The 25,975-nt window shown below is 40.1% G+C and overlaps 1 protein-coding gene across 1 annotated transcript in view; it reads right to left on the bottom strand.

The window, feature by feature from the left end:
* LOC115112432 (F-box-like/WD repeat-containing protein TBL1X) overlaps window positions 1–24,156 on the bottom strand; it is a 43,463-nt gene extending 19,307 nt beyond the window's left edge. The window contains exon 1 of the mRNA XM_029639496.2: window positions 23,821–24,156. The gene's annotated coding sequence lies outside the window, so the exon portion shown is untranslated. The remainder of the gene's footprint in view (window positions 1–23,820) is intronic.
* Between the last annotated feature and the right edge of the window lie 1,819 nt (window positions 24,157–25,975).

Here is a 25,975-nt window from a genome sequence, read left to right on the forward strand (position 1 = left end):
GGTGGACGTTAGCTAGCTGGCTAGCTGCAGGGCAGTGTAGACTGCGTTAGGACGACGAAATACGATAATTACGCAATTATCTATGATACAAAGACGGCTGTGTAGCTAGCTAAGAAGAAATTGCTAAGATTAGACAAATCAAACCGTTGTACTATAATGAAATGTAATGAAATGTAATACTACCTGCGGACCGAGTGCAGATGCGACCGCTCGCTCCAACCCCTGGCTAGCGTTTCCACCCACTTAGCCTGAAGCTAGCCCGGCCAGAGCACCTGTAGCATACTCCTGGGCTACAATACCCGGGCCCACGACCGGTCTGTCGATGTCACCGCATGAAGAGGAATAAACAGACTCACCCCATCTTAACACCCCGGCAGTCCTACAATCTAAGCTAGATGCCCTCAATCTCACTCAAATCATCAAGGAACCCACCAGGTACAACCCTAACTCTGTAAACAAGGGCACCCTCATAGACGTCATCCTGACCAACTGGCCCTCCAAATACACCTCCGCTGTCTTCAACCAGGATCTCAGCGATCACTGCCTCATTGCCTGTATCCGCCACGGAGCCGCAGTCAAACGACCACCCCTCATCACTGTCAAACGCTCCCTAAAACACTTCTGTGAGCAGGCCTTTCTAATCGACCTGGCCCGGGTATCCTGGAAGGACATTGACCTCATCCCGTCAGTAGAGGATGCCTGGTCATTCTTTAAAAGTAACTTCCTCACCATTTTCGATAAGCATGCTCCGTTCAAAAAAATGCAGAACCAAGAACAGATACAGCCCTTGGTTCACTCCAGATCTGACTGCCCTCGACCAGCACAAAAACATCCTGTGGCGGACTGCAATAGCATCGAATAGTCCCCGTGATATGCAACTGTTCAGGGAAGTCAGGAACCAATACACGTAGTCAGTCTGGAAAGCTAAGGCCAGCTTCTTCAGGCAGAAGTTTGCATCCTGTAGCTCCAACTCCAAAAAGTTCTGGGACACTGTGAAGTCCATGGAGAACAAGAGCACCTCCTCCCAGCTGCCCACTGCACTGAGGCTAGGTAACACGGTCTCCACCGATAAATCCATGATTATCGAAAACTTCAATAAGCATTTCTCAACGGCTGGCCTATATCCATCCTGCCCTGCCTATCTAAGGTCTTCGAAAGCCAAGTCAACAAACAGGTCACTGACCATTTCGAATCCCACCGTACCTTCTCCGCTGTGCAATCTGGTTTCCGAGCCGGTCACGGGTGCACCTCAGCCACACTCAAGGTACTAAACGATATCATAACCGCCATCGATAAAAGACAGTACTGTGCAGCCGTCTTCATCGACCTTGCTTTCGACTCTGTCAATCACCATATTCTTATCGGCAGACTCAGTAGCCTCGGTTTTTCGGATGACTGCCTTGCCTGGTTCACCAATTACTTTGCAGACAGAGTTCAGTGTGTCAAATCGGAGGGCATGCTGTCCGGTCCTCTGGCAGTCTCTATGGGGGTGCCACAGGGTTCAATTCTCGGGCCGACTCTTTTCTCTGTATATATCAATGATGTTGCTCTTGCTGCGGGCGATTCCCTGATCCACCTCTACGCAGACGACACCATTCTATATACTTTCGGCCCGTCATTGGACACTGTGCTATCTAACCTCCAAACGAGCTTCAATGCCATACAGCACTCCTTCCGTGGCCTCCAACTGCTCTTAAACGCTAGTAAAACCAAATGCATGCTTTTCAACCGATCGCTGCCTGCACCCGCATGCCCGACTAGCATCACCACCCTGGATGGTTCCGACCTTGAATATGTGGACATCTATAAGTACCTAGGTGTCTGGCTAGACTGCAAACTCTCCTTCCAGACTCATATCAAACATCTCCAATCGAAAATGAAATCAAGAGTCTGCTTTCTAGTCCGCAACAAAGCCTCCTTCACTCACGCTGCCAAGCTTACCCTAGTAAAACGGACTATCCTACCGATCCTCGACTTCGGCGATGTCATCTATAAAATGGCTTCCAACACTCTACTCAGCAAACTGGATGCAGTCTATCACAGTGCCATCTGTTTTGTCACTAAAGCACCTTATACCACCCACCACTGCGACTTGTATGCTCTAGTCGGCTGGCCCTCGCTACATATTCGTCGCCAGACCCACTGGCTCCAGGTCATCTACAAGTCCATGCTAGGTAAAGCTCCGCCTTATCTCAGTTCACTGGTCACGATTGCAACACCCATCCGTAGCACGCGCTCCAGCAGGTGTATCTCACTGATCATCCCTAAAGCCAACACTTCATTTGGCCGCCTTTCGTTCCAGTACTCTGCTGCCTGTGACTGGAACGAACTGCAAAAATCGCTGAAGTTGGAGACTTTTATCTCCCTCACCAACTTCAAACATCAGCTATCTGAGCAGCTAACCGATCGCTGCAGCTGTACATAGTCTATTGGTAAATAGCACACCCATTTTCACCTACCTCATTCCCATACTGTTTTTATACTGTTTTTATTTATTTACTTTTCTGCTCTTTTGCACACCAATATCTCTACCTGTACATGACCATCTGATCATTTATCACTCCAGTGTTAATCTGCAAAATTGTAATTATTCGCCTACCTCCTCATGCCTTTTGCACACATTGTACATAGACTCCCCTTTTCTTCTACTGTGTTATTTACTTGTTAATTGTTTACTCCATGTGTAACTCTGTGTTGTCTGTTCACACTGCTATGCTTTATCATGGCCAGGTCGCAGTTGCAAATGAGAACTTGTTCTCAACTAGCCTACCTGGTTAAATAAAGGTGAAATAATAAAAAAAAAAAATTCAATGTCGTAATGCAAGAATACTAGCGAAATGCATAGCACTCAGAATTAAAAGGGTTTTACCAGGTATTGTTCATCCTGATCAGACAGGTTTTTTACATGGACAATACATTGGAGATAATATACGACAACTATTAGAAATAATAGAACATCATGAAACATCTAAGAAGCCAGGCCTGGTATTCATAGCGGATTTTGAAAAGGTATTTGATAAATTAAGAGTGGATTTTTGGTAATTTTGGTAATTATGTTATAAAATAATGTATAGCAACCCCAGGTGCAAAATAATAAATTAACGGCTACTTCTCAGAGAGTTTTGAATTGTCAAAAGGAGTTAAACAAGAGTGTCCGCTGTCACCATATATATTCATTATGGCCATCGAAATGCTAGCTATTAAAATCAGATCCAATAACAACATTAGAGGATTAGAAACCCAAGGCTTAAAGACAAAGGTGTCCATGTATGCTGATGACTCAAATTTAATATATATATATATTGTTTTTACTCTCTGGACAAAAACCTAATTTTGATAAAGTGTACAGTCGTGGCCAAAAGTTTTGAGAATGACACAAATATTAGTTTGCTGCTTCAGTGTCTTCAGATATTTTTGTCAGATGTTACTATGGAATACTGATGTATAATTACAAGCATTTCATAAGTGTCAAAGGCTTTCATTGACAATTACATGAAGTTGAAGCAAAGAGTCAATATTTGCAGTGTTGACCCTTCTTTTTCAAGACCTCTGCAATCCGCCCTGGCATGCTGTCAATTAACTTCTGGGCCACATCCTGACTGATGGCAGCCCATTCTTGCATAATCAATGCATGGAGTTTGTCAGAATTTGTGGATTTTTGTTTGTCCACCTGCCTTTTGAGGATTGACCACAAATTCTCAATGAGATTAAGGTCTGGGGAGTTTCCTAGCCATGGACCCAAAATATTGACGTTTTGTTCCCCGAGCCACTTGGTTATCACTTTTGCCTTATCGCAAGGTGCTCCATCATGCTGGAAAAGGCATTGTTCGTCACCAAACTGTTCCTGGATGGTTGGGAGAAGTTGCTCTCGGAGGACGTGTTGGTACCATTCTTTATTCATAGCTGTGTTCTTAGGCAAAATTGTGAGTGGGCCCACTCGCTTGGCTGAGAAGCAACCCCACACATGAATGGTCTCAGGATGCTTTACTGTTGGCATGACACAGGACTGATGGTAGCGCTCACCTTGTCTTCTCCGGACAAGCTTTTTTCCGGATGCCCCAAACAATCGGAATGGGGATTCATCAGAAAAAAATCACTTTAGCCCAGTCCTCAGCAGTGCAATCCCTGTATCTTTTGCAGAATATCAGTCTGTCCCTGATGGTTTTCCTGGGGAGAAGTGGCTTCTTTGCTGCCCTTCTTGACACCAGGCCATCCTCCAAAAGTCTTCGCCTCACTGTGCGTGCAGATGCACTCACACCTGCCTGCTGCCATTCCTGAGCAAGCTCTATACTGGTGGTGCCCTGATCACGCAGCTGAATCAACTTTAGGAGACGGTCCTGGGCGCCCTGAAGCCTTCTTCACAACAATTGAACCGCTCTCCTTGAAGTTCTTGATGATCCGATAAATGGTTGATTTAGGTGCAATCTTACTGCCAGCAATATCCTTGCCTGCGAAGCCCTTTTTGTGCAAAGCAATGATGACGGCACGTGTTTCCTTGCAGGTAACCATGTTTGACAGAGGAAGAACAATGATTCCAAGCACCACCCTCCTTTTGAAGATTGCAGTCTGTTATTCGAACTCAATCAGCATGACAGAGGGATCTCCAGCCTTGTCCTCGTCAACACTCACACCTGTGTTAACGAGAGAATCACTGACATGATGTCAGCTGGTCCATTTGTGGCAGGGCTGAAATGCAGTGGAAATGTTTCTTGGGATTCAGTTAATTTGCATGGCAAAGAGGGACTTTGCAATTGATTGCAATTCATCTGATCACTCTTCATAACATTCTGGAGTATATACAAATTGCCATCATACAAATCCTGCAACCATGGAGAGGTAAATACCTGTCTATTTATGGAAAAATTGCCCAGATTAACTCCTTAGTCATATCTCAGTTTACTCACTTACTTATGGCGCTGCCTACTCCTGATGATTCGTTTTTCAAATCATGTGAGCAAAAAATATTTTGCTTTTATCTGGGATGCAAAACCAGACAAAGTAAAACATGCCTATCTATATAATGATTATTAATTGGGTGGGTTGAGATTATTAAACATAAAAGCATTAAACCTCTCTCTAAAAGCTTTACTCATTCAATAGTTTTACTTGAACCCTAAATGGTTCTCAAGTAGATTACTAAGAAAAACTCATCCATTGTTTAAAAATGGCCTTTTTGCCTTTGTGCAGATTGCCATGTCTCATTTTCGATTAATCGAAAATGATACCTTTTCAAAGTATCTCTCTTTTTCAAAACAAGCATTGCAGAGCTGGCTACAATTTAAATGTCACCCCCCTGAAAATATAGAACAAATATTATGGCTGAACTCAAATGTGCTGGTTGATAAAATACCTGTATTTATGGGAAAGATCTTTCAAAAGGGTATTTCTTTCTTGTTAAATTATATTGTAAATTGGAATGGTAGAGTTATGCCCTTCATGAAGTTATCAGAATTGAACAGGAAGGTCTGCTCAATCCAAGAGTCCAACCAATTGATTACAGCATTACCCCAAAAATGGAGGAGGTGGGTGGCAGAGGGAGGAGGTAGGGAACTGGTCTGTCTGCCCAATATAAAGGTTCAAAACTGGTGGAGGAATAAAAAAAGCATAAATAGGAAAGTATACCAGTTTCATTTGAGGACCAGGATGTTGACAACTGTGCCATACCGATTGCAAAATAGTTGGGAAGAGATTTTTTATGTATTTGAGGGTATGAGTTGATATATAAAACAACGCAAGATTCAAGACTTTGTGGTTTTCAGGTGAAATTATTATATAGAATTCTTGTCACCAACAAAATGTTGAATATTTGGGGCATAAAATCATCGAAGCTCTGCAGATTTGTTGTGAGGATACAGAATAAATAGACCATTTATTTTGGTATTGCCCTCAGGTAGCCTAAAAGTATTTATCTTCAACTCGCAATCTGTGGATTCTATTCGATTAGATAATTGAAATTGTAAGTTAAACATCACAGCATAGTTGAAAGATATGTGTTGCGTAGAAACCCGAAGTGGGTGGCCAGTAGAGATAGTTGGGATGGGCTGAGGGAAGCTGTGGGAGTGGAGTTGCTGTACGGGAGATAGAATGATGGTCAAAGATACAAGTTGTTTTTTTAAAGTAAAAATACAACATATCGAAAAGTACGTTTGAATAACACCGAGGGGCAGTGTTTTTACAACTAATGCCGGTTTGCCTGATGCTGATGCTGTGCAGGTGTTTGTACACATGCAAATACACACTCTCATGCAACTGGTATGATGTAGTCGTTGAGCGGCTTCACTGCAAGTATATTGTAGGTTTCGGATATTTGATTTCATTTTTTTTTTAAAGATGAATCATTTTCCAACAATATATCAATCCATTGTCTGTCTGTACACAGTATATTATGCATAATAGGGTATGAAATATGAAGGTGAGACTGGAACAATACTTTTAGAATTCAGAGAAAACAATCCTCAAAATCCTGAAACTGTAGGTGCAACCAGTTTGTGTGAATCCCTTAAGCACTGCAATAATCAACTATTAATCAATTATTTTGTATCAAAGCCCAATGTATCTGTTGACGAGTAAAGTGAACTGAAGGCAAAGCAGACAAATAGAGTGAGCTACCAAAGTATTGGGACAGTGACTCATTTGTTGTTGTTTTGGCTCTGTACTCCAGCACTTTAGATTTGAAATATAGAAATGACATCACCTTCTGTACATAGTCCCCCCCCCCCCCATTTTAGGGGACCAAAATTATTGGGACAAATTAACTTACGTGAATCGTGAATAATAATAATAATAATAATAATGAGTGTATATCTGGTGACAGGTAGCCTCTAATGGTTAGTGTTGGGCCAACAACCGAAAGGTTGCTAGATCGAATCACCGAGCTGACAAGGTAAACATACGTTGTTCTGTCCCTGAACAAGGATTCCAAGGCCGTCATTGTAAATAAGAGTTTGTTCTTAACTGACTTGCCTAGTTAAACAAAGATAAAATAAAAAATACCCCCAAGACATGTTAACCTCTCACCATTACAATAACAGGGGAGGTTAGCATATTTCATTCAAGACTATCTGTAATTATGGTAGCATCTACAATAATATACAACTGTTTAGAAAAATATTATATTTTTATTTAAAATAAAAGTGACTCCAAAATGACAGAATACATGATTAACCATTCATTTCTATTTGGCACAAAATAATCTGAATCACAACCAAAACAAATAGCAAATGCATCCAACAGTCTGTAGAGTCACAAGCTTGACGTAATCATTGCATGCTAGGAATATGGGACCAAATACTAAACTTTTGACTACTTCAATGCATATAAGTGAATTTGTCACAATACTTTTGGTCCCCTAAAATGGGGGGGGGGGCTATGTACAAAAAGTGCTGTAATTTCTAAACGGGTCACCCGATATGGATTAAAATACCCTCAAATTAAAGCTGACAGTCCAAAGTGATGGAGTACAGAAACAACGAAAATGTGTCAATGTCCCAATACTTCTGGAGCTCATTGTATGTGGGGCGGCAGGGTAGCCTAGTGGTTAGAGCATTGGACTAGTAACCGGGAGGTTGCAAGTTCAAATCCCCGAGCTGCCCCTGAACCCACTGTTCCTAGGCCGTCTTTGAAAATAAGAATTTGTTCTTAACTGGCTTGCCTAGTTAAATAAAGGTAAAAAAAAATATATATATCATATTCTGTATTCAAAACCACGTAGACAACAATACATTGTAAAATGTTTCCTCTTCATGAACAGCCAGTTATCCATCATAAAGAACTTGTGGTCCCCCACAAGAGGTTAAGAATTCCTCAGATTAACAATACATTTGGGCTCTGTGCCAGCCGTGTCGAATATGTTACTCAACATGAATAATGCAAGTCTTCACCTTGGAGTGACAGGCCAACCTGGGCTTGAACCAGGAACCCAACAACTGCCTCCCACGATACATCGTTACCTATTGCTCCACAAAAGCAGTGGTCCTTGCAGAGCATGGGAAACAACTACATCAATGTCTCAGAGCAAGTCACCGATTGAAACGTTACTAGCGTGCACCGCTAACTAGCCAGCCATTTACATTTACATTTAAGTCATTTAGCAGACGCTCTTATCCAGAGTGACTTACAAATTGGTGCGTTCACCTTAAGACATCCAGTGGAACAGCCACTTTACAATAGTGCATCTAAATCTTTTAAGGGGGGGGGGGGGTGATTACACATGACCGATTACACTGGGATATTCTTTCACATGGACTCTCTGGCTTTATTGCACCGCACAGCAGACATGCAGCGCTCAAATGAAATATCCCCTGATATTGGCTTTGTGTGAATGTTCACATGAATTTTCCGCCAACAATCAGAGATGGTGCTATGATTTGGAGCTGGTGTGAAGATCAATCTCACGCTGAGACACATTCTCCTTGTGTGGATTCACACTAACGTTCCATGAATACATAAATCACACCACCACGGTATTGAATGAGAGGCATCGCTTGAGTCAGTATCATATGAAACCAAAAACACAATTAATAATCTGATCAATAATTTATTAAACATTTTAAAAAATTACGAAAAACACCAAAGCTGGAAGCAGGTCCCATTTTCCCAAGCTAAGCCTTTGTGTCAGTCTGGGTGGGCTGCAAAACATCCCTACACACCACTTCTCTTTGGCAGGGCTGGAAGGGCTATCGGCATCAAAGCAGGGAGCCATTGCTGCCATCACAACAAACAACTGGAAACATAATTACAAGGTGAAGCCCAGCGGGTCGGGGGGGCACTAATCCATATATCAGATGGGCACATGACGGCATCATCCATTACAGAGCTTCCTGGGCATCTAGGCTTCCCTCAAAACACCACAGCCTATACACTCCTCCCACTTCTGACACAAATGCTAACCTAGGTATTTGCTTTGTGCTGTGGCAACTAGCAAGAGCACTTTAACGTCGTGATCTGTTGAGTGATATATACAGATATTGACACTGTCTGTAGAGCAATTCCACAGTAACAGAGTGACTCAGATGTACTACTTTAAAATGTATGCCAAACAAAAACCAATGATTGCAAAGTTAAAGAGTGCAGATGCAAAGTTTGGTGACAGAATGACAGCACAAACCGTCATTCTGTTACCAAATTTTGCATCTGCACTTTTCTTTATTAGGTATGTGTTTTTGTAAAATTTTCTGTGGAAATTGCTAAAAGTAGTCCTTGTGCATAGAGTTCTATGGTTTGTTTACCTTTACAATCATTTATTTTTGTTTAACATACATATTAAAGTGATAATCTTAGTCTCTGCATCACTCGTGGAATTGCCCTGTACAGTCCGCTTCCACATCAAACACATAGTCTATGCTAGGCGATATAGCGTTTATACCGTATACCGGGGTATTTTGAAATACTGATGGTATGATTTTCAATACCGTAAAAAAAAGGTAGAAGGTCAGTATAGCTATAAGAAATCTAAGATGTGTCAAATGAATTATATCCAGCTCAGCGTTCCAGCTTTGCATTTGGTTTGTTAACTTGTTAGGTAAGGGGCTAAATGTTAATATCAACCTTCTTTTTTACAGCAGAGAGATTCTAGCCTGAGTACCAGTCTCTTTAGCTAACATTCCACAGCAGAGAGATTCTAACCTGAGTACCAGTCTCTTTAGCTAACATTCCACAGCAGAGAGATTCTAGCCTGAGTACCAGTCTCTTTAGCTAACATTCCACAGCAGAGAGATTCTAGCCTGAGTACCAGTCTCTTTAGCTAACATTCCACAGCAGAGAGATTCTAGCCTGAGTACCAGTCTCTTTAGCTAACATTCCACAGCAGAGAGATTCTAGCCTGAGTACCAGTCTCTTTAGCTAACATTCCACAGCAGAGAGATTCTAGCCTGAGTACCAGTCTCTTTAGCTAACATTCCACTGCAGAGAGATTCTAGCCTGAGTACCAGTCTCTTTAGCCAACATTCCACAGCAGAGAGATTCTAGCCTGAGTACCAGTCTCTTTAGCTAACATTCCACAGCAGAGAGATTCTAGCCTGAGTACCAGTCTCTTTAGCTAACATTCCACAGCAGAGAGATTCTAGCCTGAGTACCAGTCTCTTTAGCTAACATTCCACTGTTTGCCCTACCTGGTCATTGCCGAAGAGACTGGCCTTTATGACATCTTCAAATATAAACATTCTATCATTAATGAGCTTGAGGAGAACAGAGGAGTTTATCCTGATTTCGATAAACCTCACAACTATCCTCCAATCACAACAATTATCCAAATACTGGAACTATCACCTTTTTCTCTCTCCACAGAACACGTTGGTATCCGGTTGCTAACCTTTTTTCCCCCCCAGATGAAACCAGTCTATCAAATGTTGCTAGCTCATGTCAAAATCCTCAAACTAAATACTATAAGACTAGAAACATTCGATCCCCTCCTGGATCAAGATCCCTGTTGCCTAAATTGTTTTCTAAATAGCGCCCCTTGTGTGCACTTCCGGAATTACTGTATATGCTGTTAAGGTACAGAAAAGGTATGACGGTATGAAAATCTGGATACCGATAAACCCCTACTCTATGCCACAAATGCTATCAGTTAAATATCATAATTCGGATATCAGTTATGATATCATTGGAAGAACATATCTGCCTAATGTAATCTTTCGGTACACACTATAATCTACATCATAGTGTAGTGCCATTCATCAAACCCATTTCAAATACATTATTTGTCTTGCTCCAAATTGTTTTCCTTGTTTGGGGCATGCATTCACAACGGTCCCAAGCAATTGCATTTAGCCTCCATATAGCATATCCCAGGAGTTGACTGATTGCAGCAGCAGAAAAATGGAAATAACACTGGACAGTTATGAGCTTCCCATTAGTTGTCAGCCCTGTGACTCATTAGGGAAATCATTGGCATGTTTAATGCACAGTAAAGTTGATTCCAGCCATTCACCCAGGCTACAATGTTTAGGTTTCAACAGAGTGTTATGCCCGAGGCTGTGGTGAAAGTACAACACAATTTAACTGAATGTCAAATTTCTTTTAGTTGTTATGAACCAAATGACAACTATAGTAGTTGCCTGAGCCATTAGAAATTCATTGGAAAGAGCACCACATCAGGTTGAATGTCCACGTAAGTACAAACACTTATTGCAGAAGGTAAAATGGCTCAACCAAAACGATCTCAGGACTCAAGCCAAAACAGTGTTGCTGTCATGTAAGCATTTCATGAGCGTTCCATTTAAAATGTCATTTTTTTGCTACAGAGAAAAAATCAGTTGCAAATGCTGATTTTTGCTGGATAATCTGGCTTAAAAATAGATGTGGATGATTTGTGTTTGGAACTCAAGGACAAAACAGTGTGCTCTCCCAGACTAGAGAAGTCTATTAACATCTACTTATTGGATATAGAGAGGAAAGAAAAAACAACCATGTCCATACACTGCAGGGAAAAGGCACAAAAACCTAGCAAATTACAGTACAAATGTATATTTTCTTCTATACATAAGTTTCTAATCATCAACCACAACAAATAGTATTCAATATGAAGATAAATGAAGCGTAAAATAACATTTTTAAAATCATGACATCGGCTTCAAGAAGACAACATGCTATCAAAATACCCTGAGACAGTAAAGCGAAGAGAAACTCTACCGCCAGGCATTTATGTGCATAGGTTTTGAAGGGGATTGATGTAGAAAAACAGGACACACAAAAAAAGAGGTTTACAAAAACACAGGGAGGCACATTCTACCCTAACATGCTGAGGAGGACCCCATTTTCTCCTGTGCAGTCACCTCCTGACAGATGTGCAAATATGACCTGGAAACAGCAGCCATTTTCTCTTGAACTACTCTTCTGAGTAAAACCTAGACTGACCATTGGGGGAAGGGAGAGAGAGGGGGAAGGAGGGAGGGAAATGGGGAGGATAACTAATGATGCCACAATCAGGTAGCCACAACAACTATTTGTGTATTATTGTCTGCCTTTCTCAAGGACTCGCTCAAACGACAGGTGGTGTGTGGTGGGAGGGAACCCGTGGGATGGTAGCACTACCGTATCTAGGGGAAACCACTTCTTCCTCGGCTGCCTTGCCTGCCTGGATAGAGGTGATTGACTGACAACAGTTTGAAGATTACACTGTGTTTCTGTAGTTTTAATATTGAAGGGTTACATTGGTTGTCAAATCCAACAGGATGTAGTAGGTCTACATCAGGGAGTCATTTATTGACTACTACAGTGAATAGCAATATCAAAGCATTATTGCAGCTAGCAGCTTTTCAGCCACTGATCCGGTGACTAACTTTGCCCCCAGTTCTTCTCCGTCCTACAGCACATCACACAGGACCAGATAGAATCCATGTACACGCCTCACTTGAACGTTCATGCATTTTGAGTTTCAGTTCACACTGATGTTTAAAAAAACTATGTCAAAGCTACCGAGCATACGTACACTACCGTTCAAAAGTTTGGGGTCACATAGAAATGTCCTTGTTTTTGAAAGAAAAGCTTATTTTTTGTCCAGTAAAATATCAAATTGATCAGAAATAGAGTGTAGACATTGTTAATGTTGTATATGACTATTGCAGCTGGAAACGGCTGACTTTGAATGGATTATCTACATAGGCGTACAGAGGTCCATTATCAGCAACAATCACTCCTGTGTTCCAATGACACGTTGTGTTAGCTAATCCAAATGGCTAATTGATCATTAGAAAAACCTTTTGCAATTATGTTAGCACAGCTGAAAATTGTGGTTCTAATTAAAGAAGCACTAAAACTAGCCTTCTTTAGCAATAAAACTAGCCTTCTTTTGTGGGTTCGATTACAGGCTCAAAATGGCCAGAAACAAAGATCTTTCTTCTGAAACTCGTCAGTCTATTCTTGTTGTGAGAAATGAAGGCTATTACATGCCAAGAAACTGAAGATCTCGTACAATGCTGTGTACTACTCCCTTCACAGAACAGTGTAAACTGGTTCTAACCAGAATAGAAAGAGTGGGAGGCCCCAGTGCACAACTGAGCAAGAGGACAAGTACATTAGAGTGTCTAGTTTGAGAAACAGACACCTCCGAACTCCTCAACTGGCAGCTTCATTAAATAGTACCCGCAAAACACCAGTCTCAACGTCAACAGTGAAGAGGCGACTCCGGGATGCTGGCCTTCTAGGCAGAGTTTCTCTGTCCAGTGTCTGTGTTCTTTTGCCCATCTTAATCTTTTATTTTTATTAGCCAATCTGAGATATGGAATATGGAATAGCATTCATTTCTCAGAACAAGAATAGACTGACGAGTTCTTTGCATCTGTTCTTTGCAGACTGTGAAAGTTCTTTGCATCTGCCCATTCTTAGTCTGTAATCGAACACACAAATGCTGATGCTCAAGATACTCAACTAGTCTAAAGAAGGCCAGTTTTATTGCTTCTGTAATCAGAACAACAGGTTTTAGCTGTGCTCACATAATTAGTATAGTAATTTACAACATTAACAATGTCTACACTGTATTTCTGATCAATTTTATGTTATTTTAATGTACACATTTTTTTGCTTTTCTTTTTTTTCATTCCTAAATGACTCCAAATGTTTGAACGGTAGAGTAGAGTATATAACGTAGGTACATGACGTAATAACGGCATGTAAAATATTGCGCTGCACGTGCAACACAGCATTCCGAACCTAGCCCACACAACGTCTGCTGTGTGGATCGAGCAGTCAACAAGTCCAGCAGTCATTTGAAAGGGTAAGACATTTTCAGCGGGACAACTCAAAGGCCAAATCCATTACAGCCAAAATAATGGAATTCATTGCCCTTGACAATCAACCGTTCTTTGTCGTGGGTGATGTTGGCTTTTCCCGACTGGTAGAGCACCGGGTACATACTACCAATTGCGCTATTTTTCAGATGTTGCCCTACCGAAGTTACACAGTAATAGAGTCAATGCTATTAGCTTCACGACATCCAAACAACATTCCATAGTATGTGTCTTTGCGTGTCAAAAAAGATAGAGTAGCACTGTCAAAGCTGTACAAAAAAAGTTCCACTATTGTGCCTAATCCTTATTGTGGCTAGCTTCACATAGATGTGTCCGACCACCATTAATCAGATAAGAACTGTCTTATAAATTAGGGTTATTTTAGATGATGACACCTAGCTATATAGTTAGTTAGCTACCTATAGCTACTGAAATAGATTATGTTGTGTTATTTGGCGTGTATCTTTTTTGACACGCAAAGACCCAAACGGTGTTCCATAGAAATCCTGGTTGAGAATAAAACGACTGACCAAATGAACAACGAAACAGCACAGCAAGTGAGGGAAAGAAATAGGATTGGATTATGTTTTACTGGTAATGGGGACATACGTAAATGTCAAAAATAACTTTTTGGTCAGTGTGGTGTGTGTGTAAAACCTTTACTTAACTAACTATTTACAATGACAGCCCGGACGATGCTGGGAAAATTGTGCGCCGCCCTATGGGACTCCCAATCACGGCCGGATGTGATACCGCCTGGATTCGAACCAGGGACTGTAGTGACACCTCTTGCACTGAGATGCAGTGCCTTAGACCACTGTTTCGGTGTGTGTTAACTATTTAACTGTACTAGAATGCTTAAAAGGCCGCAAAAAAAATGTATATTGTTTTTTTGGAAAGGAAAATATTGGATATCAGTATCGGCCAAAAATGGCATATAGGTGCATCACTAATATCGACCATTGACATCAATGCAGCATGTGTGCTAAACATGGAGTTTGGCCTACATTTTTATTATCATTATATAATTAAAAAATTACTTGACAAAATGGCAAATAACATGGGAGCCAGTTGTTTCAAGTGTTATGTACATTGTTGCCAGCCAATCAGATGGATGGACACATCTACTGCCATATCCTGGAGTCATCTATAACCTTTATTCTAGGGTTCACTGGAGAATACATGGGATAGAGACAGATACTGCTTTCACATAGGATTTACAGTATTTTGTCTGTAAGAAAAAAACTGACCTCGTTCGTCTTTCAGTCACCCACGTGGGTATAACCAATGAGGAGATGGCACGTGGGTACCTGCTTCTATAAACCAATGAGGAGATGGGAGAGGCAGGACTTGCAGTACGATCTGCATCAGAAATAGAACTGACTTCTGTTTTAGCCCTTGGCAATGCAGATGCTCATTGGCGCACGCGAGCAGTGTGGGTGGAATAATTGAATAATATAGATTTCTAAATTTATTTTGCAACACTCGCGCACGCAACGCATTTTGGTTGTGGTCAGTGACTCTTTGTTAGTTCCCCTTCTGTTTGAGCAAAATGTAGTTAGTTAATTCACTATAATGGGGAACAAAGCAAGCCATGCGTCTTTTATTCAGACTTTGTAAAAAAAAACTTTTTTTTTGCTGAAGACAAAGTAGAACCCAATATTTCTTAGACCCTTCAAGTTAAAGATTCAATGTATGATGGCTTGGCTATATAATGACAGCCAACCATACCATCCAGGCTACTGTATATCATAAGCTTCAACTATTGCATTGCATGTAAATCCATGCATGCAGATATGACAACAGAAGAAATTAGCAAATAGCCATGCAGTGATTCATGTCCCCAAACGTTCAAAAGAGAAGGAGCGGTCTGACCGAACCAGTGAGGGCCTATTGTTCTACAGTACATGTTTCCATGATTCTAGTGATCCGTTTCACAATTCCTGACATTTAATCCTAGCAAAAATTCCGTTTTAGGATCACCACTTAATTTAAAGAAAAATAATAGTAGAGAAAATTATTTATTTCAGCTTTCATTTATTTCATCACATTTCTAAGGGGGTCAGAAGTTTACATACACTCAATTAGTATTTGGTAGCATTGCCGTTAAATTGTTTAACCTGTTACTCCTACCCCCTACTTTTTCGAACATTCTGTTAAAAATCGCGCAACATTTCAGCGCCCTGCTACTCATGCCAGGAATATAGTATATGCATATGATTAGTATGTGTGGATAGAAAACACTCAGACGTTTATAAAACTGGTTAAATCACGGCTGTGACTATAACAGAACGTGCGTTTCATCGAAAAGTGCAGGAAAATCTGATCACTGAAAATGGAAAAATATATCCATGCGTGACTTCAACCCATTGATAAAGGTGAACCACATTTAATGGGTCTGAGGTTGCAATACCTACAGCTTCCACACGATGTCAACAGTCTTGTAATTTGCTTACCTTTTGTTTCTTGGGTCAAAAAGACGCAAGGCATTGCCTTTCTTCCGGTCTCCGACCGGATATTTTGGTTGAGATTTACCCGGACATTATTTCCAGACGTACCCCTATAGAATATACTTCGTCTCGTGATTAATTTGATCGCTTATTAACGTTTACTAATACCTAAAGTTGCATTACAAAAGTATTTCGAAGTGTTTTGTGAAAGTTTATCGTCAACTTTTTTAATTTAAAAAAATGACGTTACGTTATAAGACGCTATTTTTTTTTGTTTATCACACAGTCTTCATAGATCGATATCTAGGCTATATATGGACCGATTTAATTGAAAAAAAGACCCAATAGTGATTATGGGACATCTAGGAGTGCCAACAAAGAAGATGGTCAAAGGTAATGAATGTTTTATATTTTATTTGTGCGGTTTGTGTAGCGCCGACTATGTTAATTATTTTGTTTACGTCCCCTGCGGGTCTTTTGGGGTGTTACATGCTATCAGATAATAGCTTCTCATGCTTTTGCCGAAAAGCATTTTAAAAATCTGACTTGTTGCCTGGATTCACAACGAGTGTAGCTTTAATTCAATACCCTGCATGTGTATTTTAATGAACATTTGAGTTTTAACTAGTACTATTAGCATTTAGCGTAGCGCATTTGCATTTCCAGATCTCTAGATGGGACGCCTGCGTGCCAGGTAGGAGCAGGTAGAACCTCCAGACCGTGGTATTACTATGAGTGTATAGGTGAGTGTTTCAAATTACAAACGGTAGGAAATGGCAGAGATAAAGGCTAACCAAGGTAGACATGAAACTTTCAATGGCTCCTACACATTGGTTTGGTATCCATTCCAGAGCTGTGTTCTAAGAGCCTATATTCAAGGACAAGGTTATCCTGGAAACCAGAACAGCGAGAGGCCATGGTCAAGGCTGCACACCAGACTAGGCAGATGGCCCATACAAACATAATGAGAGCAGCAGAATTCTTTACAACTACCACTATTAATGATTAACTTCAGTGTTATTTTCCTTTAACTGCCGTGACCGTATGTCCCATTTCTAGAAAACAATATACTGTTTAGACTTTGGTTAACAATACAATAAAATCACAATACTTACATGTTGGCTGTGTGTGTGCGCATGTTGATTTTGTCTATCCCCACCAGACGCGATCATGACACACAGATAAAAATTCCAAAACCAGCTGTGAATCAATTTATTTTAATTTGGGGGCTGGAAGGGGGGCTGGAAGTCAAAACATACATGAAACATTCTTGGACATTTAGCTTGTCCTGAGAGACATTTAGCTAGCTAGCTTGTCCCGAGAGATGAACATTTGGGTTGTTATTTGACCTGGCATGCATATGGTCCTCCTTTAAGTTGGTTCTTTGTAGAAATTTAAACCGGAGTCATACAAAACGTGTGTTTCTCTACTCCGACAATTAATAAACAGATATAAAGGGAAACGTTGTTCGTTTTTAAATTAATTATCTGCTATTAATATCACCTCGTTTGTCTTTCAAGCATCCACGTGGGTTTGTATCTTCCTGATTTCCAATACGGAGGGGACTTGCAGCGCAGCGCGTTGAGTGTTTCAAATAGATCCATGTTCTATTTTAGCACTTGGCTACACAGATGCTTATTCACGCAAGCTGTGTGGGTGAAATTACAGAACACATGTAAGTCTACACAACGCAGCCGGTGTGGTTTGCGTGTTAGGTGCTGACACAATATGCATTGCAATTCTCATAATTCTATATGTATTGCGATTCTATACTGGGTCGTTACACCTCAGAAAGCACAAGAAAGAGGATTTCGACACACACCATCTCATGTAGAAGTTGACGGATTAATTGGAATGGACACAGATTTGGCCGATTTTTTATATATATATTTTTTTACACCTTTATTTAACTAGGCAAGTCAGTTAAGAACACATTCTTATTTTCAATGACAGCCTAGGAACGGTGGGTTAACTGCCTCGTTCAGGGGCAGAACGACAGATTTTTACCTTATCAGCTCGGGGGATTCAATCTTGCAACCGTACAGTTAACTAGTCCAACGCTTTAACCACCTGATTACATTGCACTCCACGAGGAGCCTGCCTGTTACGCGAATGCAGTAGAAGCCAAGGTAAGTTGCTAGCTAGCATTAAACTTATCTTATTAAAAACAAACAATCATAATCATTAGTTAACTACACAGGGTTGATAATATTACTACTTTTTCTAGCGTGTCCTGAGTTGCATATAATCGATGCGGTGCGCATTCGCAAAAAAGGACTGTCTTTGCTCCAACGTGTAACTAACCATAAACATCAATGCCTTTCTTAAAATCAATACACAGAAGTATATATTTTTAAACCTGCATATTTAGCTAAAAGAAATCCAGGTTAGCAGGCAATATTAACCAGGTGAAATTGTGTCACTTCTCTTGCATTCATTGCACGCAATCAGTCAGTGTATATACAACAGTTTGGGCCGCCTAATTTGCCGGAATTTTACGTAATTATGACATAACATTGAAGGTTGTGCAATGTAACAGGAATATTTAGACTTATGAATGCCACCCGTTAGATAAAATACGGAACGGTTCCGTATTTCACTGAAAGAATAAACGTCTTCGAGATTAACGTTTAAGTTCCTTGCTCAGAACATGAGAACATATGAAAGTTGGTGGTTCCTTTTAACATGAGACTTCAATATTCCAAGGTAAGAGGTTTTAGGTTGTAGTTAATATAGTATTTATTGGACTATTTCTCTCTATACCATTTGTATTTCATATACCTTTGACTATTGGGTGTTCTTATAGGCACTATAGGCACTCAAAGCATTGTTACCCATCGCTCCACAAAAGCTGCGGCCCTTGCAGCGCAAGGGGAATAACTACTCCAAATCTAAAAGCGAGTGACGTTTGAAACAATATTAGCGCACACCCAGCTAACTAGCTAGCCATTTCACATTGGTTACACCAGCCATTAGGCTGATAGGCTTGAAGTCATAAACAGCGCTGTACTTGCGAAGAGCTGCTGGCAAAATGCACGAAAGTGCTGTTTGAATGAATGATTACGGGCCTGCTGCTGCTCAGTCAGACTGCTCTATCAAATCAGACTTAATTATAACATAATGACACACAGAAATACGAGCCTTTGGTCATTAATATGATCGAATCCGGAAACTATCATTTCGAAAACAAAACATTTATTATTTCAGTGAAATACGGAACCGTTCTGTATTTTATCTAACGGGTGGCAACTGTATCGATTGTTTTCCCCACTAGTGGTAACCATGCCGAACAGCTGACTTACAGTAGGCTAATGATTTAATGGTAAGTATTCACAACAAACTAATTATTCTCAAGGAAAAAAATACAGCAACAGAACTCCAGAGAAGGGACGCAGGTTTTCTTTGTCACACTAGAAAAAACCTCACAACTCATTGGGGACAATACAATGTCACACAAATTCCTTTCTGATGTTGTATCATGGGTTCACAGTAAATGCTCCCCAAATACACTGTGATATTGTGAAATCATACATGGAAAAAATTGGCAGGTCATCAGATAAATCTACATTATTTTTTACAAATACTATTTTTTTTTTTTTTTACAACTTTCAATAAACAGTAGGCCTATGGGTTTAAAGCTTAATGTGTATTCCCCTGTACTTCCCTTGAATCTCTCGCTTTTTATGACACGTCACAAACCTGACACATATATGACACCACTATCTCCTGGGTTACACAATTCATAGGATAGCTTATTGGATTTGTCTCAATTACTTTTGTGCTTTACCAGGAGCAGAATGGAGTCTGTCTGGAATCTATAACATTCAAACAAAGGCACTAGCAATCATTACAGTTTAGGTCTGAGAATAGAGATTGATTCGCAGCTGCAGCGAGCAGTTGCCGTAACAACATGTACATTGAGGTTTTTGTTGTGGCCTCCGGTACACTCTCGACAGGCCTGCAACTTGTCTTTACATATATGGCATACACACAAACAAAGTCATGAGGGTAGAGCCAGACACAACAACAAACACAACCATCCCAGATCCCAAATAAATGGATGTAGTCTTGAACAAGGCTGTAATACCATCAATGGGTGTTATTTCTGAGTAAAATATTGGCAGGCCAACTGGCTGGTGGCCCATGTGAACCGTAAGCCCCTCTTGCCTGCCATGCCTCCTCCCATGTTCTATTAGAAATAAATATGGCTGCATAAATATGCAGAGTTTGAGAGTGGTTGTCACATGGGGTTTCTGTATCTGGGGCTAACTTCAGGTACTGCTGGTGAATGGGAATTGAAGCACTGCTGTGAACAAATGGGAGTTCCATGCCCTCTATTTGAAAGATCTCATCTCTTGCACAAAGGGGTAACTTTCACAAAGGTATCTAAATAACAATATGTATAACCAAAGGAAACAACAAACTACTGACTGAAGGAGAACGTCTAAATGGCCATTAGCCTACAGTGGAACATTGGAGAATGGTAGGGTTGTGTTATTGGTTCATGGAAGGAAATAGGTTACCTTTTCTGTTTTACGCTACTTTCTTTTTTCAGGCAATTAATGTTTTTGTTGTATGTAAAACATGTCTATTTGAAAAATGAAAACTAATATTTAAAAAAACTACAACTGAGGGCAAAGAGTCCATCTGAAAGAGCGGTAGATAGTCTAGCGGTTAGAGCATTGGTCCTACAACCAAACCAGTGGACAAGGTAAAACAAAAGAAAAATGTAATAATAAAAATTGGCCGAAGTGCCCTTAACCTTAATTTGCTCCAGCGGTGCCGTACTACTATGGCTATGGGTAGGCAACCCTGTTCCTGGAGTGCCTAAGGTACTGCAGGATGAAGTTAAATTCCATCTAGGCTGGCCCTAAACAAGGGGTGAATTCAGCTCGCTTGAACGTTTGCTACATTGCTGAACGTTTTTTACTGAATGACACGTTTTCCCAAAACATTCTTGAATGGACATTGAGCTATTTTTACTCCATTCATTGGGCGTGCCAGTGTGTGGCTTGACGCAATGAGTGACATATTTAAAGGGCAGCGGTGCATTCTGAACCCACAACCCAGTCCTTCCCCATTTTCCAACTGGTCGTTTAGTACAGTACCACTTCCATTCAATTACGTTTTAATGTACTGAAAGCAGCCCTGACCAACTGAGCTAATTGATCAGTTCAGTGATTGTCTAAATTCAACACACCTGGTCTTCCAGGTCAGTTAAATCATAAACATAAAGTGCCTGCGGCACTCCATGTCCAGGGTTGCCTGCTGTAAAACAACACATTTCACTACAGATATCCAATGTATGTGACCAAATTATTTTAAGTTGGCTGTTGTATACGTCATTCTAGTCACTTTAGCAACAACCATCCAGGCATTTCTAACCTGAACACACAACGTCACCACTCACCACTAAAGCCAAAGGCCAAATCAGATCACTGAATCTTCAATAGACATACCATGGCCAACAATATTATTCATCTAGGCCCCCTAGAAAGCTGAGACATTCAAGTGTAAAAAATCTGGGCCTTCTGAAACACTGCTCATCGGGAGAAAAACAACTATATAATCTCCCAGAACATAATGTTCACTGAGACATAACCAATTCAAAATCTTGACAATATCATTGCAGGTTTTCCCAAACTCGGTCCTTGGGACACTAAGGGATACATGTTTGGGTTTTTGCCCTAGCACTACACAGCTGACTCAAATAATCAACTAATCATTAAGCGTTGACAAAACGTGCACCCCTTAGCGTCCCGAGGACCGAGCTCGGGAAACGCTGCATTAAGGCTTTGCGTTGCTATTAACCATCGATACTATCTCCAAAATGGGGTCAAGGTTCACAGTCATAGCTTACTAATGACTTTCTACATTACCACTCTCTAATAGCTCGTAGATTTCCACAAATGGAAAAGCCTTGTCATCCAGGAGCAGCAATTAAGTTATAATAAACCCCCATTGTTCTTTTAATAGATGGCACTAAACCAGTTGTTCTTATGAGTCATTTGGTTTCACTCTACAACCAAACCAGTGGACACAGGCAAGACAAGCTCCAGTTTTTGTTGGTATTCTAGGCCTTTATTAGTTCAGATTCCTTGGTAATGGAGGATCATCATAAGAGTTAGAATACAATAATTCCAGTCTCACTGTACTGATAAACTCTTGCCATACATTGAAGAATGTTGTTTTTTGTTGTCAAGTTTTATATGACTGCACATTATCCCATAAAATGTAAGTGGCGGGATGGAAATGACATTATGTTAACATAGAGCCTAAATAGTCTTTACAGCGCTGTGTTCTGTGTCTAACGTAAGGACCTAGATACCATCAGATCAACAGGTGATCGAGGTGGTGCCATCCCACTGGGCACAGACATCAGTTAAATGTCTATTTTGTATTTACATTTGGTTGAGTTGTCAACTAACGTGAATTCAACCATGATATTGGATTTAGGTTCAAAGTTGGGTGAAAAAAAGTACTTTTTGCGAATCCAATCAGAGTCAGAGAGCAGCAGGTGGTATCCTAGTGGTTAAAGCGTTGGGCCAGTAACTGAAAGTTTGCTGGATCAAATCCTGAACTTACAAGGTAAAAATCTGTCGTTCTGCCTCTGAACAAGGCAGTTAACCCACTGTACCCCTGTAGGCCGTCATTGTAAATAAGAATTTGTTCTTAACTGACTTGCCTCGTTAAATAGGAACATTTTTAACAATTCCAAGCTGATTAAACGTGGAATTATTAAAAAACATTTCTGGTGTGGAAATGACGTTGAGTCAACCAGTTTTTGCCCAGTGGGATAGGCCTAGGCTACATTCCATGTGATGATGCCTCTTCCAAACCTCAAGCCTCCCAGTGACCTATCCACAAGCTTCGCCAATACCATTCAGTATATCCATTCTCGAAAGACTCCTCTAATTTCATGTGTAAATATAAGGAAATACACAAACTCTAAAATCTAATGCCAAATTAGCATTTGAACTAATGTATTGAATGGGCTGGAGGGTGAGTGTTGCTTTTAGACGTGGGCTAAATGTCACCATTTTGACTTATACTGTAAAAAGAAGTAACCCTGGCAGCAGGTTAAGCTACTATGAAGCCAATGTCTGTCTGTCTGACTGGTGGTGCAGTTGACTCTGCTTCCCCTCCCCCACTCATGCGCTTCCGAACTATCAGCATGAGCAATACCTTTTAAATGTGGCCAATATTACATTTTATTATTACGTTGAGTATGTTAAATTGCATCACACGTTTTCTTTTTCATTTACTCTTTAATCTAAAAATCAGGTTTATAACTCAGCAGGGAAACACAATAACTGCCACCAGAAGTTACTACAGTTTATGTATTGCAGCTCAACAAAATGTTTCATTTATGTCAAAATATACAATAATAAAAGTACTATGTCAAAATATACAATAATTAAAGTACTATGTTAAAATATAAAGCAACGTTTATATTAGACTACTAACAATTAACAAATCTAAATGTTCCTTTGGAAGACATTTCTACACATGTAGTGTGATACAGTAAACGTGTCATAATAAACAGTGTTACTGAGTTCAGCAAGTATTAACATGCAACAATGTATAATTAATGGAAATACAATGTTACTATTAATGAAACTTGAACAAAAGTTCTAACTTACCTTTCTCAGAGAGTGAGCTCGTGGTGTTGCCGCCACCTCTTCCACTTCCACAAGGAGAGCCTGCAACTCAATAAGCAAGGGACGACTTCCCTCCCATTTTGCTTATCATACTTCAAGTTCTGTCCACCGCTGCTATCTCTAACTGCGCTCCGAAGGTAACAGAGATGGTCTAAAATATATATTCCTGGCAAATGATTGTGTGGCATGTAAAGTTTAAAGAAGCGCGAGGTCTAAAGCTGGGGATGTATGCAATTGAGTTTTCAGCGTTTCTGAAAATAGAACGTCAAGAGACAGCAGCAAGCGCTCATCGGCATAGAGAAAGAGGGCTGAGAGAGAGAGAGATAGAGACTGTGACCTACAATGAAAAAATCAGCACCTGACCTTGATCCTGCTTATTCAAAACATAACAATCCTTCCAGTAGCCTAAATGGTAACGAAATACCATGATGTTATTTTGCCTACATGCCATGTTCTTTATAGATAAAAAAAAAAAAAAAAAAAATGTATAGTCAATTCTAATGCACGTGAATGGCATTGTTTGACCTCTCTTCAACGATTTCCTCTATTGTGCCATTTAAAAATTATGGTTATTAGCTGTTATTGCCTCAAGTTAATTTATTGTACATAATTGCATGTACATGTAGGCTACATGTGGTCTCAGAACATGGCCACTGCAAACTTCAACCAAAGAGCATTGTAGCTATAGTCATGTACTGTCTTTGGTAGCCTACTTGTAATTTTTACATTGCATTTTGCCATTTTAAAAGACAAATATACATTGAGTGATGATAACAATGATTATTGATTAATGTAATTGCAACCCCTACAAAACATATTGTGTGATATTATTTTAAAGTAGGCCTATGTATTACTTTATATGGTAAAATATGATTGTTTGATTAAACATCTACATCAATCAAGAATAAACTACACTGTAATCCCAAAATATATATTTGAAGTGAATCGGAATTCCAAGTTTGAAGAATTGCAATCATTATAATCTTAGCTTTGTTAGAAAATGACTAATGTTTCTAATGCACAAAGGCCAAAGACCTTGGGTTGGTTGGATCTGGTAAAAGGGCTACGGTAATAATCTTCACATGATGCAACCCTACATTGTATCTGGCCTTTGAGTTGAATCCCCTCCCCCACCGATCTGTATTTTTCGCCTGTAGGGTCACATAGTGGTTGATTAATTCTCCTTTGGCATTGCTCAGTCATTCAGATTTGGAAAGTAAATAACAAGTTGACATCGTTACTGCTCTACATTCGTGTGACACATTCCTTTGGTTACCGTATGAGCGTGAATATTTGCGCACAAAAGACTAAAGAATTATGCAATTCATCATCATACAGTAGGTCAGAGTACCATGCACACGTTTGGAAAAGATAGCAATGGATTCATACCTATGTAATAACATTGTTATTAACACTTATTACATAGTATTGCATAGTACTTTAGTACTATCACTGTTACCGTTTCCACATTTTATTTCACCAATGATAGTGATACCGACTGTACTACTACTGTAGCCAAGTAAAATGTGGATTCTGAACTGCTAAGTGTGACTGTATATCAAAAGCATCACTCATAGTCAAAATTGAATTGAAATATAATTTAGATTAATTAAGATGTAACTGACAGTAAAACCATCCAAATACATTACACTTTTACATCAAACTTTATAAATCATTCTTGCGAGTAAAGTTGCTGCATCCTTGCATCCCAGAATTTAGCTTTCTCCTTTCCTCTGCAAATGATTTTATGGTAAAACCATCTTTTCTACTTTATTCTGATTAAATATATATATTGGCTGTACAAACAGATTAAAGGATTTGATCATATTCCTCATCACATTGTCTTATTACAATATTACCCCCTTATTTAGGGGTCAACGGGCGAAAAAATGGCCTTTTCCAATATGCACTTGTAACTACACTTTCCAGGCCTCTGGGGATTTTGTGGCCAGCTTGGCTAGTGTTTTCTGCTCTGAAGTAGGGCCTATGTTAATTATTTGAACTGGGCTTAATTTGTAGCCTGTAAGTGTACGGCTATTAGCGTGTATGTGGTAAGAACTCTTCCTGCCATGGAGCTGGGTCTGACCTCCTAACAAAGAACAGGTTCAATCTGTTCCCCTTCCCCCAACCCGGGAGA

The sequence above is a fragment of the Oncorhynchus nerka genome, linkage group LG3 (genome assembly GCF_034236695.1).
Source record: "Oncorhynchus nerka isolate Pitt River linkage group LG3, Oner_Uvic_2.0, whole genome shotgun sequence".
Classification (NCBI taxonomy): Eukaryota; Metazoa; Chordata; class Actinopteri; order Salmoniformes; family Salmonidae; genus Oncorhynchus; species Oncorhynchus nerka.